Raw genomic sequence first — 19,207 nt, 5'->3', positions numbered from 1 at the left:
GAGACAAGCAGTGCTGGAAGAGCCTTGACCCCACAGTGATCTGAACATCGAGTGCTGAACTGGTCTCGCTCTGCTTTTTACTGGACTTGCTCTCCATTAGCTAGGAGACTGTAACTAAACATATTCAACTCAAGTTGCTGCTATTAAACACTTAAATACAGCACTTATTCACCATGCCACCCAGAAAGCACCTTACTATAATGTTCTAAGGACCTTAACAATATTAACTCATTGAATTAATTTTATCACATTAGTGACCATAACAGAGAGACTAAATTCTGTGACCTTTCACCTGGTTTGGGGAAGGAGAGAAATCATCCTGGCTCCGCACTGATTACTCTAGTTAGGCCAAAGCTACAAGTATTTGTTTACAGCACAGTTCCAGAATGAAGGGCCTAGCCCACGACAACTTCGCCTACCCCAACGAGGATGGCAGTGTTAAAACATCACACTGTGGGGAGTCCCCTGCATTCTAAACTGTTTTCAAGCACACGCTCTTATTGGATACTCCTTCTAGGATTATAAATAGAGCAAGATGTGTTTTTCATTTGGGGAAATTGAATCTCTGTGAAGTGAAATGACTTGCTTAATACACAGCTAGAATCCAATTGTCAAAGATGTCAGTTCTTTTTCACTCTACTCCATTCCAGGGTTAATGCAGCTCCTCCCTGGAGTTGGGCCACTGAGATGGATGAATGCAGCTTACTGCAAACTCTAGCATGTGCTTCTGAGGTCCAATACAAATAGTAGCAATGGAAATAACAACAACAACAACAACATTAACTAACTGAGTAGCAATGGCCATGTCCTGATTTTTCACGGGACTAGACAAATTCTGTGCAAGCCAGAAATAAAATCTAGAATTGCAGTTGCCAAATTGTCCTCAGGTACACCAGGTCCCCTCAGAGCTACACTCGACCTCTGTCTGATACTACACAAATTACCAGTCGAAGTGTTGACGGTTCCAACGTTCCATTGCACTACATTTCTTTCTATGACATGCTGTCTGTGAAGTGGGGTTTTCATAAAGCACAAGTACCATGCATAATCTAATGCAGGCAAGGAAATGAGAACATCGCTGCACCGTCTGATTCCCGGACTGGAGAAACGGCCATGCCCGACAGCCACACATATCCCATTAGGAGGTAATTGTGGTGGTTTAAGCATAAAATAGATGTTTTCCAATTTATGTGTTTTATTTTCTCAAGTTGTTAGGACATAAATACTTTTAGGTTGCTTCGACCTAACTGTCTTATAAACAGAACGGTTAGAGTGTTCTTTTAGCCTGTGGATACTGTGAAAAAGTAACTGAGACACAAAGAGCTTCTTAAGCCAAGAAAGTTTGGAAACTTCTGTTCTAGAATAAATATCTAAATATCTAAAATACCTTTGCAAATGAAGAACATAGGAAGTCTTAACTTTATTAAATTATTGTGTGTTTTGAACAAAGTAGAAAATGTTGGATTTGTAATAAACTTTTTTTTCTTTTAACAAAAAAATGGAATACGTTTGCATAGTAAAAATTAAAATAATTCAAATGTACCTACTTTGAGGGATATCCTTTTCCCTTTAGTTCCCATTCTTCCTGAATGGGTTTGAACACAAATATTTCCGAACTTCTTTATGTTCTTTATCACACAAAGTTTTTTATATCTTTAAACACTACCATCTCCTCCTTTTTGTTGTTATTACTGTTGTTTTTCCTAGACCATAACCTCAGTGAAGGCAAAGACTTGTTTTCCTGGTTCATCATTATTTCCCCAATACTAGTCAAGTGTTTGGGACTTAGTAAGCATGCAATACATACATGTTGAATTACTAACTGAAGGAAGGAAAGAAGGAAGCGAAAAGGAGGTAAGGAAAGAAAGAAGGGAGGGAGGAAGGGAGGGCAGGTTTGCCTCCACATTTCTGCCTTCATCCTGGTCCTTTAATAGCCTTTCCTTTGGTCCTGCTTCGGGTGTGGTGTGGTGTTTTGTTTATTTGTTTGTTTGTTTGATTTTGCCAGCTCCTTTGTCTCCTCGTACATCTTAAATGTGGTTTGCCATTTCTGACCTCATTACTTTCCTCTCTTTCTACGGGCTATTTAGGATGTTTTATAAGGGGTTGTTATTATAAACAATGCTGCAATAAACAATTTTCCAATTATTTCCCTAGAAGAGATTCCTAAGAGTGAAACTTCTTACATAAACATCTTGATCTAGATTAAGTTGTTGGCAATTTCTCTAAATAAAGGCTTATATCGAAGTTTTATTTTTATTTTTACATAACTTCAAGCTTACTTAAGGGTTGCAGACAGGATACAAGGAATTCAAATATAACTGTTCACCAGACTCACCACTTTTTAAAAACGTTTTGCTCCATTTGTTTATTATTCTATTTTTCTCTTTCTCTCTCTTATTTTCTGACCATTTCTTAGTAACTTGGAGGCCCCCTGCCCCTTTACCCTTAAATCCTTTCACATGTATTTCTTAAGGACCAGGGTAGTCACATAATTCCAGAACAACCACCAAGATTAGGACATAGTTTTACAGATATTTCTTTGTAATGCATGTTTCTTATTTCCTCCTCAATACTTAATTAAGGCTCCTAAGTGCCCTGAGTGAGTCCCACAGCATCACTGTACCTCAGGATCTGGCATCGTACATTACACGTAGGGAGGACTAAGCATAGAAAATATCTCCTGATAATTTTCTTAAGACAAAGAGTAAGAGGCTTTCAGGAGGCACTCCTCTACCAAGTTCTGATTTGAAAACTGGTTTATCAAAATTAAAACATAGGAAGTTCAGGATATTTGAACAGAGCAATTCACGAGCTCAAGCATATGCTGAAATGAATTTAGTACCAGATCTACTGCATTAAGTTTGATTATATTCATGCTACAATTAAAGTAATTACTTTTAAAATTAATGCACTCTAAATATGTTTAATGACTGAAATTAAAATGTGCAATTATAGTATAAATACTTGAAATTATGTTGTAGTGTGTTTATACTAATTACCATGTGTCAGCTGAAACAGCTGTAGTGAACACATGAGTGCCCAGTGGAAGTGAAGCTGTTCACGGCCCATCTAGCAGAGGCGCTCCTGGAGCGAGTGTCACGGCAGGGGGCGGGGGGTACTCCCTGTGCTCCAGGGTTGCAGCAGAGAACTTGCCTTTCTCTCTACAGTCTTGAAAATTATATAATTAGGAGACAGCTTATAGAAAATGGCCAATGCATGAACATCCTGTTAACTAGATGAAAAAGATCTTGAGAGCTCCATTTTTAAGGAGCATTAAAATACAGCTACAACCTACCATTCTAACTGTAGTGTCCTGAAGAAATTCTAATACTGATGGGTAGTCACTTTTGCAAGTCTGTGGATCGATATTTACAAATTGGATGCACAGGCAGCTGTAAGTAATTATAAATAAACTCTAAGTATTGTTGCTTTGAATGGGAGATTTTTTCATGCCAGGATAACCTGAAGTATGACTGTTTTGTTCGTTTGCTTTAATAAATAAAACTTGGGCAAATACAACTTTTGTAAGCAAAAATACAATCCCTCACCATTGATATCTTTGCTAGCATGCACATACCTTATAGCATTCTGCCCTTTGCTTCTGATTTTTTAGAGTCTGTCACCTTAAATTCCAGGACTCATAGGCTCTGACTGCTTTCCTAAAGTTCTAAAAGAGCCCCTCCTATTCTCAAACTAACTTGGGCTTGGCAGTGCCCGAGAGGATTTGGCATCCTTCGAAACACTGCCCTTCCCCTTCGTGTCGATACTGCAATGTATTTCAGAGATAATTCAGTCCATATGTTTGTGATTTGTTTACCCTTATGTCATCAGAATATTGTTTGCTTAAAATTACTTGATGCTCAAGTAGTCTTACAAAACTAGTTCATATACCATTTCTCTTTAAAATAGAAGGAGGGATTTTGTAAGCCTTACATAGGAACTAAGAAGGAAAAGTGGTTTTAACTTTAAATTCCTATAGTTCATAGTTTCCTATACCTCTATTATTTGGCAATCTTCTGTCTTAGTCTGTTTGAGCTGCTATAACAAAATACTATAGACTGAGTGGCTTAAACAACAGTCATTTATTTCTTATAGTTCTGGACACTAGGAAGTCAAAGATCAGACTGTTGGCCATTCAGTTCTTGGTGAAGGCTTTCTTCCTGGCTTGTAGACAGCTGCCTCTCACGGGGCCTTTCCGGGATACATGCACGTGCAGAGAAAGGGGATCTCTCTCTTTTTCTTCTTATAGACTCTAATCCCACAATAAGGTTCTTACGCTCATGACCTAATGTAAACCCAATTACCTTCCAAAGGCTCCACCTCCAAATACCATCATATTAAGGATCAGAGAGTAAAAGTAGAAATCTTGGGAGAATACCAACATTCAATCCACAATACCTGAAACACATTCTTATTGTGTGTTGTCAGACTGAGCGGCGCTGCAAATATCATCGTCTCTACCCTGAAGGTGAGTGGAAAGACCTCAGCTCGCAGGGCAACAACACCAGCAGTGAGAACAGCATCTGGCAAAGCAGAACTGGGCTGCGCCTGATCAGCATCCAGCCAGTTTTGCCACTAAATAAATGACTGGCTTTGCACATCAGCTTTGTAGAGCTTTGAAAGGCGATCACAATTATTATACAACAAAACGACAAATCACAACATTTCAGGTAGAGGTTCTCTTTAGAGCAGAGAGAAGGGATGCTGAGTATCTTTTGTAAAAGACTTGGGTTCCCAAAGATCAAAACTTGTAATGTAACCCACTGTGTGATGGATGGACAGAGAGATATTGTGATAAAGCAAATATAACAAAAAGTCCAGTGCAGGATCTAGGTGGTCCACAGTGAATGAGGAGGTTCACTGGCAATTCTGTGAACTAGTTGATTGAAATTATGCATAATAAAATACTGATTAAATATATATTTTAAAAATCTGACTTCAAACTTAGTGGTAGCTCAGGATTTTAGTGGAATCAGCAAAGCTATTTGAGTTAAGTCCGGCCTGTGTAATACTCACTCATTCACAGTCTTTCACTTTTTTTATTAATTATTGATCACGTTCTGTTATCACAAAGCCTCGGTAGCTTGCTGTCCCTCACAATGCCCTTAGCCTCTATGTATATCTAGTCTCAAAACTTACCTACACTGTATTGCATCCTCGCCCAGCCCTCTGCTAGCTGTCACATCTGAGGGGGACCCAATGGGATGCATCGAAGATGTGTTTGAAAGGAAAGAGCAACGCACTGTAAGTCAGAGAACCGGAGCTCTCATCTTAGCCGTCTGACAACTAAGCCGTTCGGCACTGCGTTGCTTATAAAAGTCATGTTAACACTTTCAACCTATAAAACAACCCTATTACTTCTATTTTACAGATAAGGAAAGCTGAGTCAGAGAAGTTAAATATCTGGCTCAGGATTCCATGGTGTCGCTGAGCTTTGAGCCCTGACCTGTCTGACTCCAAAGCCTTGGACTACACACCTGGTTTGAATTGTCTCCCAAGGGTTATCACTTCCTTGAGTCTTTGTTTCTATAATAAAACTATTGTGCATGGATTTGTTTTCATCACCAAATGAACACATCGTTTAGAAACTGGGTTATAAATTATGAAGAGTTCTCTACATGCAGGCACAGGTATTATCAAGGAGTAAAGGATCTCTGAGCTAGCTTTGACAAATTAAACAAGGTACCACATCTCATGAAAGGAAAGCCTTAGAAGAATATCTTCTGATTTAACCATTAGACACCCATCTCATTGATAATACAGATGATGGCAGTGCATACACATTGAGTCACATTAACGCTAAAATGCAACTGTGATCACAATGACCAGATTCTTCTTAACAGGTTTTGATAATGAAGAGGAAACATGAAGAGACAGGACACATGTGGAAACAAAGAGAAGCCGTAAAAACATCTTCGCCCCACTGACAATACCATGCCTGGGGCTCACGTGATGTGTGAACCCCAAAGTGATGTTTACACCCACGGGGCAGCCGCCATGTAACGGACACACACAAGAACTGCAGCTCCATAACTCGGCAGTTTCCCCAACAGAAATCCAGTCAAAGTCAACATTGGAAACAAAAACTAAAACTAAAGAGATTCTTAGGCTTTGGGGTCCATTTCTAGGAGACCATTATAGAATAGGTTGGTAGGACTCGAGCAACTGAGTTTTTAGAAACCCCACTAAGAGATTTTTGATAAAGAGCATATTTAAAGACGAATGCCTTCATCACACAGAATGTTTATAATAATATTTTTTGGATACCGCAGCATACCTGATGGGAGAGATACCTGGTGGTGGGAAGGCTTTTCAAATTATACTATGAAGCTATGTAGGCTGCTGGCTTCAGCACCTCCCTGCCACAGTCTGTGTGGAAAGTCAGCTTGATTCCCCTCAGTGAATTAGAGTGATTAAAAATTAATATGTCAAAAGCTTATGAGACCATTGACTGGGCTATCTAAATGTTAACTGTATCTATTACTACAGAAAACAAAACAAAATATAAGCTGTCCAAAATGACAGTTTTTAGAAAGAAACACTTTAGATTAATTATCACTCAGAAAATAAGTTGATATAACTCCTTGAAAAAAGCTTTTTTTCCCCCTATGGAAAAATGTGATGGTGACAATTTCTGTTGTATATTAACAAAAGAGGGTAGGTAAGGGGCTATTTAACGGTTTCAAGTGTAATTCTATAATTTTTGTATCAGAAGACCAATGAATGCCTTTTTTGAAAAACATTATTCTGTTTATTTATATAGTTTAAGTCATTTGTATACAGAGAGGAAGCAAAGAATGACTTTTCCATGCTGATGTTTCTGCAGTTTGTTACAGATGAAAAATAGTTTAATTTTGTGTGCTCAGAATAAAAGAGGTTAGAAGGTTACAAATCATGTTTGCATAAGGTATTACAGCATCTCTCTAGTGATGGAAAATTAAACTTACTGATGCATTGACCAAATCAAAACAATGTGCTTATTTTTCTCTCTAGAAAATCTCCAGCCCAAATAGCAATTTGGCTTCTTATTCCTTCACTTAAAAAATACATTTTGATTTACCACAAGTGTCTAATTTAATCAGAGGTACAAACATATAAATGGTATCTGGTTCTTGTTTCATTTTGTTTTCAGAATATAAATGAGAAACAGTGAGAAATGTACTTTCTGAAGACATCTATTGTATATTTCCCCAGAAGTGTTTATAAATTTCAAACTCTTTTGCAACAGTGTGTAAAATGTAAGAAAGTTTTGATATCAAAATATGAAAAAAGAATCTCTGACATATAAAATTCACATCATCTGCAAAGAAGTTATAAAGTCGCATGAGTCATGAATATTTAAAGTAGAAACTATGAGGGTGTATTGTGTCAAGTATTTTGCTATGCTTATGCTTAAAAATGAAAAAAATGCTTAAAGTTCACGACCTTTACATCTTTTTGAAGATTATTAAGTGACCACTTAGGGAGTGAATAATAAAACCTTCAATGCAAAACATTTGGATCCTTCTTTTCTGGTGGTGAGTTTGAGGACCACGCGGACGAGTCTCTCATTGCGCTGCACTCGTCTGCCTGAGTTTCTGCCAGGCTCTCCCTTCATCTGCGCTCTGCATGGCTTTGAATTAGCACAGCTCTGATGCCAACGCCTACCTCAGGAAGGGTTTATTGGGAGGTGCGCGTGCATCATATGACTGATCACTTATTCTATCCGTCAGATATGCTCCGAATGTGTTAACTATGCCATTAAAATGACTCTGAGATACTATTTTCACCTATCCGATTGGCCAGTATTTAGAAGTTTCACAATAGGCTATTCTTGGAGAGGCTATCAAAAAAAAAAAAATGGTGCATTCATACAAGGCTGATGTGGATACAAAATGGATCAACACCACTGAAAGGGAATTTTGCAATAGCTATAAAAAGTATATATTCATTTTCCCTTTGCAGTATCCTTTGAAAAAACTGTTAGCTATACACTGCCAAAAAACAATAAAGAACATGTAGACAAGGCTATTTATTGCTGCCAAAGATTGAGATAATCCAAATGTCTAACAAAAGTGAGCTGCCTGAGTAAACTATGATACACCCCACAATGGATTGTGCAAATGGAATCGAACAAGACAGATCTCTACAAGCTTCTTCAGAATGATCTCCAAGAAATATGACCAAGTGAAAAAAGCAATGTACAAAATTATTCTTATCAAATGCAATTTTTGTGAAGAAAAGGAATACAGAAGATGATTATATGCATACAAAGACACACACACATTTAGTGTTCTCTTTTTTTTCCAAGAAGAAGCAATTGCATTTTGAAATAAGAATTAGTAAAACATTTATGCAGATGGGGAGGGTTAGAAGTAGGTGTGTATGTACATACAGGGTATATGGAAGCAAATTCCCTCTGAATACATTTGGTCTTATAGTTTTGACTTTGTATGCAAATGTTTCATCAAAAAAAAAAAAGAGAGAGAAACAACTAACTCTTGGCCACAGACAACACTATGGTAATTGTGGGGGGAGAGAGGGGGAGGAGATGGAAGAGGGTATGGGGGGATAGGTAGTGATGGAAAAAAAATTAAAAAAATAAAATTAAAACTTTGAAAAGCAGAATTTAGAAATAGAAAATAGTTAACAAGTGTGCTTAAAACAATTCCCTATTAATGGGCTATCAAAGAAGTCTTATTTCTAGTGATTTTGAACAGGAAAGTTTTAGTGTTTACTCCTACTGGAATATATCCAAAGGACAAAACTGGTTTTGAGGAGATTTCCCTGTTAGGGTAACTAGATTAATTGTATACTTAGTTAGTATTGCAATTTCATTTTGAATTGAAAACAAATTTTATCCAAACTATTCAGCAAGAATAGAAGGTAAAGAGCAATCGAGAGGCAGGAAGGTGTTTCAAGTCTTATAGTTCACAAATCTAAGCTCAAGTCTCAGATTTTGAATGACCGATTAACCCACTTATCCTCTCTGGGCATGCATTTTCTCATCTGCCAAATGAGGGGTTTAAATCAAATGATCTCTTAAGTGTTCTAAAATCGGCATTCTGTAATTAGATGACCCAAGTTTATTTTTTCTCACTTCTCCCCAATTCCCTGACCCTTTGTACCCTTTCAGACTAAAGGAGACCAACTGTATCCAGCCCTGCCCCTCCTCCATTTCTAAACATTCTTTCACTACCCTCCCCCAATCACACACGCACACACACACACATTCTGGCCACATGGGTGAGTGCCAGAGGCAGGACACTGGGAAGCAATTTATAATCATATATACTGCTGCTGTCACCTTGCAGAGAGAGACAATTTATAATAAACAACGGACCTCTTACAATTATCAAAGCAGTGGTCCTCAGCTCCCAGGGTCAGTTCCCCAGAGAGTCACTGATGGTTTCGAGGGTCTGGCTAACATTTGCGTCCTGTGCTGCCTCCTCATAAAGTTCCCTCTCATCTCTTCTCCTGGATTCTGTAAGGGCCACCCTAGGAAATGCCAGGGCGCATTATTCCAAGGAATAAATGATGCACTGCAGAAAGAAAGACTTCAGTTTGGCGACTCGGATGAAAAACAAGGATTTCGTTAAGGAGATGTTAGGTAGGTAGAAACAAAAATGTGGAAAGCAAATCAGGCAAGGATATTTAGAGAAATAGGGAAATTCTTTTTTTTTTATTTAATCATAGTGAAACATGGTAGGGAAAACACTGAATTCAGTGCATGATCTTTGTTCAGTCTGAGACTCCACCATGTATTAGATTCCTGACTCTGTTCTAGCAACACAGGCTTAAATGTAGGGACAGCACACGATCACTACAATAACGGCCCTCGCACCCGCTCAACCGTCCACACCAGCAGCTCAGGCCCACCGCCATCGGCGTTGTTTTTGAAATCGAGGGATGGGTACAGAAAAACAGAACAAATCACAGCCAAATTAACCTGCTACTTCTAAGTCATTCATTTACGGGTGTTCTCTCAACTTATTTTTTCACTCAGTTTTCTGAGGTCAATTGGAAGGTCCACCCATGACTCTCGGGTAGAGACCATCATCAAATGAGTGGCTGGTGCTAAACGGCCGGTGGGTCATTTACTCCCACAACCATCTTGATGGGGGGGAGGGTTTATTATTCCGATTTTACAGATGGAGAAAATAGGATAAAAGAAGTGAAATAAATTATCCTTGAATATACGACTGTTAAGTGGCCAACCAGGTATTTGAAGCCAGATTTGATTATTCTCTCTAGTATTTATTGATTTTATAGTTAATATATTTTTCAGAATATCACTCAAATATTGCAGTTGCATATCATTCAAATAGGCTTAAAACTGCAATAAAAACATTTTTGGTTTGTATTGTGTCAACCAGGGCATGCAACAAATATAAACACTGACTAGTATTCTCTGACAGTATCACAAAATTTCTCTAAAATCAATAATAGGAAGTGAATCACATTTCTTGTCCCCATCCCCCCAAAAATAATCAATAAAAACTACATTACATTTTCTTGCATAATAAGTAAAATAAGCATGCTTTTGTTTTTCAGATTACATACAGAAACTGGCTGTGTACAGTTTCAAAAATCTCATTTTTCTTCAACCCTCCCCAAAGCAATCCTAGAGGCATTTCCACTCGATTTACATAAAAGTCCTCTAGTCCTCCTAGCAGAAATTTAGGCATCTATCTGAGTACCAGCAGAGGGAGTGAAAATCTAAGAAGAATAGGGTTTTTTGGATAAAATATAAGACATTACAAAAGGCAATAGTTAATTTTCTGACCCAGTGAACCAACTGCAAAAATCATGCTTTTAATGCATACATTCTCCTGTAAACATCATATCTTTTCTTTCTATCTCCAGTTGAATGCACTGACATTTGTAACTAGAAAGTTTATAAAGACAAATATGAGGAGAAAAGAATTAGTACCACTACTTTCCAAAAAAACATTTGATGTGTTCCAACCCCAGGCTTGTCTGATGGTTTCTACAGAGCCACGTGTTAAGAAGGAAGGCTTTAATCTGTAAAGATGAATTTCAACCTCAAAACCCCCACTGGTTTTAATGGGAGTGACACAGCTAACATGTCACAACAGACTTTGGAAAGGTACCCCTGAGTGTCCAATTATTTTAAGTGCTTTTCCTATTCACTGTCGCTCAACTGATCACAGCGGATTTATTTGGCAATAACATTCCTCTGACATGAACTTCCGGAAGAATCGCTCCATAATTCAACTCTAGTTAATGTTGCCTTAAAAATTAAGTGTTTCCGTAAGTTTTAAATAGATAACAGTACTTTCTAACAACTACATTCTTGAATATAAGTATATCATTTAGACAGGGTTCAAAAAAAAAATTGGCCAGAAAGGTTTTTCCTTTTCTAGCTAAAGTGAAAAAAACGTTAAGAGAAAACATCCTGTCATAGGTCCCAGAAAAAATCCCCAACCTGGAACTGGAGATGTAATCATTTTTTAAATACTGCCTCAATAAATGCAAAATGTTCAGTTTAATATTTATCTCTAAAAACAGATTATTGAGTTCCTAGTATGATTAGCAATCACTCCTCATTCTTCTCTGAAGTGTTTTTCTAGGATTGTTATGTGTTCCAGGTCCTCAATTTTATAATGTCAATTTTAATTTCATGATTATTATACATGGCACTAATCCAGTTCCCCAAGTATGATCTCCAGTGGGCATAGACTGTTACCTCTGGGTTTATGCATGCTTCAAACCAAACCCCCTACTGCTAAACTGCTACATTTTTTCATGCAATAATGAAGATACCAGTGAATGAAAACCTTTCATTATACTCACAATAAGAGAGAGTGTGTCTATTTAAAATAACAGGAAAGACTGTTTACTTTTCTTTTTGTTCTTCTCAAGGTCACCGGGATTTATGAGCCGTACAGATGATGGACCATACAATCAAGTGAGAGTGAGACACAGACCTGGTATTCACATAGGATAATATAAAGCTAGCATGTGCCTGTCTGCTTGAAATGCAGTCGATAATTTAGCAGAATTTATAGATATCTGTGCTTACTCAAGACTGCAACTAAAATTAACCTCTGCAACTTCACCCAGGCAGGAAGATGCTATTTCTATATCATTTGAATGAACACAAGGACTATGCCACTCTTCTTTCCGATTGCTCGGTCTGTGCTACTAAAATAAATAAAAACAGGCATCAGCCATCTGACTGTGCTACAGAGCAGCAAGAGGCCTTGAATTTCTGTTCCTGGGGACAAGGCGGAGTTCATGAGAACATAACACATATAACTACCCCTGTAAAAATTAACTGATGTCAAATCCCCATGCAGTTGTAACTTTAAAATGTTTGGGATAATTTCCTTCTCTTCATGATTTTCGGAAATATTTTCCTTGCTTAAATTATGAATAGCAGAGAGAGCCTAAGAAGTCCAAGTAGACTCTTTATTTCTGTTTTCAAAGAAGAAAAGTAAAACAAAAATGACTATCAGATGAGCGGTCTGATGAGTTTTTAAAGCTTAATAGCTTCAGCATGACCCCAAGTCAGTATTTTAAAACGAAGTGTCCACCTCCGTACTTGGCGAGTTGCCCATGGCTAGACTACCACAGTGGCAAAGTTACAAAAGGACAGGAAAAATGCCATTGTAATCTCACAAAGACCAAAAATACCTAGAAGGAATCTTTATTTTAATTTGAACTGTGATTTGTCTCAGTTTTATTAAATTCACAAGTCAGATTAACTAAATATACTTAGTGACTTGAATTTACCCCAAAACTTCCAAGGAGGAACTGAGTGAAGTTTAAGTAGTTGAGCATTGATGTGTCAAGTCTGATCTCACCTTTAACTGGAACATAATCAACAAGAGAAAAAAGCAAACAAAATATAACCAGAGACATTGAAATTAAGAACATTGTAACAATAGCCACAGGGGAGTGGGGAGGGGAGAGAGGGGAGAGGGGTCTATAGCAGCTACTATAAAGGACACAAGGACAAAATCAAGGGGGAGGGTGGAAGTGGGGGAGGGAGGTGGGACTGGCTGGGATGGAGTGGAGGGAAGGGGAGAAAATGCAAACAATTGTAACTGAATTAAAATTAAAATTAAAAAAAAAAGAACTGAAGCAACTGCTACTATTTTCATTTTACAAATGAAGAAACGGATGCATACAGAGGGTGAGAAACTTGCCCAAATGGCACCGACTCCCAGGGATAGACAGAGCTGGCATTCGAAAGCCAGGGGTCGGATTCCAGAGTCTGTGCTTGTTGTAGCCCACACTACACTGGCTCTCTGTGACAAAGCGTCTGTGACCCCACTGTCCTCAGTGGCCACTGTCTGTGTCCCAGGCATCTGCGTGACTCCTGGAGCACTGACAGATGACTGGAGTCACTGCTGTGGGGGGTGTTTCTGTCTGTTACTGTTCTGAACCTTGGTTTGCTATTTGCTCCCCTGTCTCGGTGGAACAAAAACAAAAGTGAACACCCTGGTGACAAAATCAAGTGCACAGGGGCCATCTGACTCAAAAAAAAAAAAAAAAAAAGTGAAGGCAAAGTGCCTCAAATATTTGGCCTTAGAATTGCACCTGAAATAGCCTCCATCTGCATGTTATAAAATATTATAATAGACATATAATATAATGGATGTTATATTAACATTTCATAAAAACAACAAAAGAGAGAACTCTCCTGCTGTGAAGTTCAGGGAGCTGTCATAGCCCACCCTTCCCCCTGAAGTTAAGAAAAACGAATTTCCCACAGAATGAGTTAAAGGGTCATGGTCTCATATAACAGAGATTTGACTGGGACAGATAAAAAGGAACGGATATCAAATTTCTGTCAGATTGACTAAAACAATGGTTTTTAAAAAGAAACAAACAAAAAAAGAAAAGCAATAACATAATTCAGATACTCAAGGAAAGAAAATGTGAGCCAAGGATTTTATATGTAGCTAAACTGACTTCCAACAATCAAAGCCAAGGACAAACTGTTATCAGCATGCAGAAAAGTCAGATATATTGTTCCCAGTGGAATATGCTAACGAACAACCTCAGAAAACCATCATGATCAGAGAGACGTTGGTGAAAGGACTGGCTGCCTGAATACTAGTGCTAGCCTCGCAGAAAAATGAAAAACCACAAAACAAAACAGTGTGCTCCTGACAAGAGACTACAATGCCATTTATAAAGTGATCTTGTCCCTCAAGTCAAACTTGACTCTTCCCTAGACTGCAGATCCTTCCAATAATTCATAGAGAGTACAGAGGATGTCGGCACGTGGGAGGCTGTCTACGGCCACAGGGCCGAGACCAGCAGAACCCAGAGGGGTGTGTGTGGGTGGTGGGAGGGGGTGTGGTAAGGAGAGGCATGATCCCTTCAATAAATTGTGAGGAAACGAAAAGAAAATAGAAGTGGCACTTACGGTTAAAAGAGAGTTAACAAATACAGCAACCATTGCAATGTAAGGACTTCACTGCATCCTTATTAAAAAACTAAGCTGCGAAAATGTTATGACGTTTATGAGACAATGAAGACTTGAAACATTAAATGGGTAGCTCATGATATAGAGCAATTCTTTTTAATCAATTTTTATATGTTGTATTGGTTAGGTAAATATATAAAAGAATGGGGAAAGGATTATTCTTTAGATGGGATACTAAATTGTTAACAGGTCAAATGAATACACAGATACAGCATCTGAGTCTTGCTTCACACAAATTTCACGGGTTTGGATGTGGGTGTGAAAAGGGTAGGATCAGTCACGGGGGATGTCTGTTAGGGTAAATGATGGGCCCAGGTGCCTATTTTTGTCTTTGTTAAAAGCTCACCATAATAGAAATTAAAACGGAAATGAAATAAAGATATTTTCTAATGAGCAAAAGTTAGTAGAATTCATTACCTACAGATCTGTGTTAAAAGTAGCACAAAAGAGGGTTTTCAAGAAGGAAAATTATCCAGGATGAACACACAATCATGCAGGAAGGAAAGAAGGTCCCTGGAATAAGCAAGTAAGTAGGTACATCTGAGTGAATACGATTTAAGATAATAATTGTCTTGTGGGTTTGGACACATGGAGAGTTAAAATACCTGACAAAGAAATTGAACAAAAGCTAGGAAAAGAATTAATGGAAGTAGTCTCTGATCCTTGCATTATCGGGGAAGTAGTAAAAGCATCAATTTATATGCAACTGATGAATCAAGGATGTAAGTCACCATCTGTAGAGCAACCTCTTTTCTTTGGAAGATTACAGACAACCAGACAACGATGATTGGCGTATTTGTTTGTATTTAGAAACAGTGACACTATTGAAACGCATTCCCTTGGGGCAACTGCTCCTTGCAGTAAACAGCCCCTTTTGTCTTGCTCACACATCCCGATTGGAATGGATGATAAAAACACATAGGGAACTAAAAATGATAGAAGAGATAAAGACTGTTGTAACAAGACTGAACTCAACACTGTAGAGATACAAACGCTAAGTAAGGAAAGCCCACCAAGGACCACACTAGACCTAAGAGACCCTGTGCACATCCCAACCAAGAGCAGATTCTTCTCCCTTTCACCCCTCACCCATGCCAGGCTAGGCTTACTATGGACATGTTTGTTTAAAATTGAAAATATTTGGGGCATGTTTCCATTTCTTTGTCTCATGAAAACAATAATATACAGAAATTTAACATACAAATATGGCTCAATACATTCTATTCAGGTCAATGAAATTAGATCTAGAAGAAATCATGGGTAATTTAGATTCTTCATGAACCTGGATGAATAATGAAAAGACATGGATGTTTAAAAATTGGCATAACAACCCTGCTTATGTGGGAGTTTAAGAATCCCTGCATGTAACACTGCTTATAATTGCACAGACCTTAATAGTCTGACAGAAATGACTTCATTTGATCCTCCTTACAGTCTAATAAGATAAAGGGAAACAGTGTTATTATTTCTAACTTTTAGATGAGAAAAAGGAGGCTTTGAAAGAATAAGTAACTTACTTAAGGGCAGATAGATACTACTGATTAAGATAAGGAAGTGAACATACAAATATTTAAATAAGCTAAATTGAATTTATTTTGTTTCAGCATCCTTCATCCAAATGCCTCATGCTCAGAATGACACAGTATTTCACACTCTTTGGATTCACTGATCTCTTATGTTGTTTTCTAAAATGAAAATAGCAAATAACATTGATGTTTCTCATTACCAATCACTTATGATGAAGTTTGATATTTTTTTAAATGGGAAATATGTAAACTAGAGGTCCGCCCACACATTTAATGAGATTGACTATTTATAGGTCAATGTCCTCAGATAACATTTTCCAAGGTTTTTTCTATTTCAATAATTTTAATTTATTTAGAAATTTTTTGAGTATGTTAGGAGGAGAGGCAGAGACTACGAAATCTTAGACAAATAGTACTCTTCAAAATACAGGAAACTTTATTCTATTCTCATTTTTTTATCCTTTCTTTCAAAGTTTCCATCCTTTTCCCCCCTTGGCTACATTCTGTCTAGCTTCTTTTAATCCACTATTCAGTAATTTTCTCTCTTGCTTTATATAATCTGCTATGAAGTCTAGCTACTCAATTTTTATATTTTCTATTCCTAGAAATTCCATTTCTTTTGCAAATCTTCAATGTCACTTAAAATTCTTTCCCTGATATGTCAATTTATTTGCAAGATTTTATTTTATTTCTTTGAACATATTAAGAATAGATGTTAAAATCTGTGTTAATACTCTTGGTATCTGACATCCCTGCAAGTGAGATTAATTTGCCCATTGTTTTTGTTGATTTTAAAATAAAATTGCTTGTTTTCTTCTGTATCTGATACTCTTTGATGTATGATGGTCATTGCTGTTGAAAAGCATAGTTGAAGCACAGGTAATGATCATTATTTTTCCAGTAATATTTGCATTAGCTTTTGTCAGGTACCTGGAACACAGCTTTAACATACATTCGTGGCTTGAAATGTCTTGGGTAAACCTGTATATTTTGGCTATAATTATCTGTTTGGGCTGATGTTTCATTTAAAAACAATTAGAGACCCATTTTGGTTTTTATCTCTTTTTAATTTTCCTATTTACCCAGCAGCAGAAAATTTCCCCTACATTCTAGTGGGAGTGTTGGTGAAGGGATGAGTTTGTCTGTTTGACCCTTAACTTTTGAGGGCTGACACTAACTGGTAGGGTCCCCATCTTTGGCAGACCCTAGGCTCTTACCTCTAACCACCGGTCTCCGAACACAGGCCCACACACCACTCACTCCACAGCTGTTTCTGCAAGACCGCCAGGAACCACATATTGAAGGCTGATTGGGGTATTACTTTAATTTTCCGTCTCTTTACTGTCTTCAAGATTTAGCCTGGTGATTCCTCATTATTTTGGCATCTCTCTGAAGCTAGTAAGACAGTTTTTATATTTCATTCAATAGTTTTAGTTTTCCTTAGAGAGGAAGTTAGTCCAGTAACCTCGCCTATTACTCCTAAAGCAGGAATCTCAGCAGAATTTGACATAGTTGATCACAACCTTCTTGAAACACTTTCTTCATTCTCTTCAGGGACCCTGCACCACACCCTCCTGTGATTTTTTTCTGCTGCCTTCCACATCTAATTTGCTGCTTCTTCCTGATACACCCAAACACAAAGAATTAAAACTGCACAGGGCTCCGATTTTACAGTGTCTTTGCTCTAGACTCATTCCTTCAGGTCTCAATTGCTCCAACAGCTTTAAATACCGTCAATATACTAAGGATGTACTCATTTATATCTCCAGCCTGGACCTTTTCTCTGAATGTGTCTTATAGCCAACTTCCTCTTTGACATTTTTACCTGGAGCTATAATAAGCATCTCAATTTTGACATTCAAAAATGGAACTCATGGATGCCTGGCTCACTAAACCTGCTTACCCTACTTCTCTTGACTACATATTCAGAAGTAAAAATCTATTTAATTTTTTTCATTGTAATGAAAACATCATTCTTTAAATCATCGTTAAAATAAGTGTGTAATATTTGATTTAAATTTCTTAAGCTAAACAATTCAAGACTAAAAGACATAAGGGAAGATGTCATTTTAAATTTTAAAGAGATAAAATATGGATGTGAAGTAGTATCATTAATATTGCTCATTTAGATTATTCATTCAGAAAGGATTTAAAAACATATAGAATATACCAATTAGTACTCAGTGTTAGGTTTTCAAAGATGAGTAGACAATATCTCTGCTTCTGATCTCTTCACATTCTTATAAAGTGAAGGAATATAAGTTTCATCCTGGAAGTAGTTGTTTAGAGCATTCTGTTAAGAAAGACTATGGTATCAGTGAGACAAACCACCTTAATCATCTCTTTCTTTTTCTTTAATCCTCACCTGAGGACATGCTTATTGATTTTAGAGAGAGCAGGAGGGAGGGAGAAACAGAGAGGGAGAGAAACATAAATGTAAGAGAGAAACATCAATTGGTTGCCTCTCCCACACATCCCAACTGGGGACTGAACCAACACCCTAGTTATGTGCCCTGACCAGGGATCAAACCCATTAACCTTTTGATTTACGGAACAGCACTCCAACCAACTGAGCCACATGGGCCAGGGCAGCACTATCCCTTATAGTCTATAATTCTGGAATTCCCAAACAGTCACCACATCCTTGCTATATATATGAACAATAATAATTAAAGCAACTCTCATGGATATGGGATTTAATATGTATGAGAAATAGAACACATAATTATTTAATTCAACCTCACAACACTTTGAAAGGTATATGATAATACACATTTTACTGATAAACAAATGAAGAGTCAGAAAAACAAACAATTATAACAAGGTCACAGTAATTAATAAATGACAGAGTGAGAATTTGAAATCAGGAGTATCTGTCTTTAAAACTTCTCCTTTTATCCTCTATGTGAAACAGCCTTTCTGAAAATCAAGGGCGTCTAAAAACTAGGAAAGGGAGTAAATGAATGTCTTAGAGGAGTATACGAGTATGTAAAAATGCTCTTATATCTTGATAAAAAATTGTCACATGCACAGCTACTTAATGTCAGTGAGAGAAGAAAAGAAACAGTTCCAGTGGAATATTTTGCAAGAATAACTAAATTAGCCCTTCTATCAAGTGTCTCTCCTTAATGGCCTTGAAAGGTATTGGTTGAAATATAGATACGTTTCCAGAGAAGGGTCAACTTTTGTCAGCTTGCTCACTCACCCTTCTCACCCTACTTTCATCTCTGAACTGAAG

General features: G+C 37.5%; 1 protein-coding gene and 1 non-coding gene across 5 annotated transcripts in view; one reads left to right on the top strand and one right to left on the bottom strand.

Moving 5' to 3' along the window:
- The window catches only part of AGMO (alkylglycerol monooxygenase), a 284,230-nt gene that overhangs the window by 241,906 nt on the left and 23,117 nt on the right, over positions 1-19,207 (bottom strand). The gene's annotated exons all lie outside the window — the stretch shown is intronic.
- Positions 13,385-13,490, top strand: LOC112319906 (small nucleolar RNA SNORD67). Its single transcript, XR_002976387.1, has one exon. It is a non-coding gene; the product is annotated as a small nucleolar RNA SNORD67 (small nucleolar RNA).

Source organism: Desmodus rotundus, chromosome 6, assembly GCF_022682495.2.
Source record: "Desmodus rotundus isolate HL8 chromosome 6, HLdesRot8A.1, whole genome shotgun sequence".
Lineage (NCBI taxonomy): Eukaryota > Metazoa > Chordata > Mammalia > Chiroptera > Phyllostomidae > Desmodus > Desmodus rotundus.
This window is presented reverse-complemented; position numbering and strand designations above follow the sequence as displayed.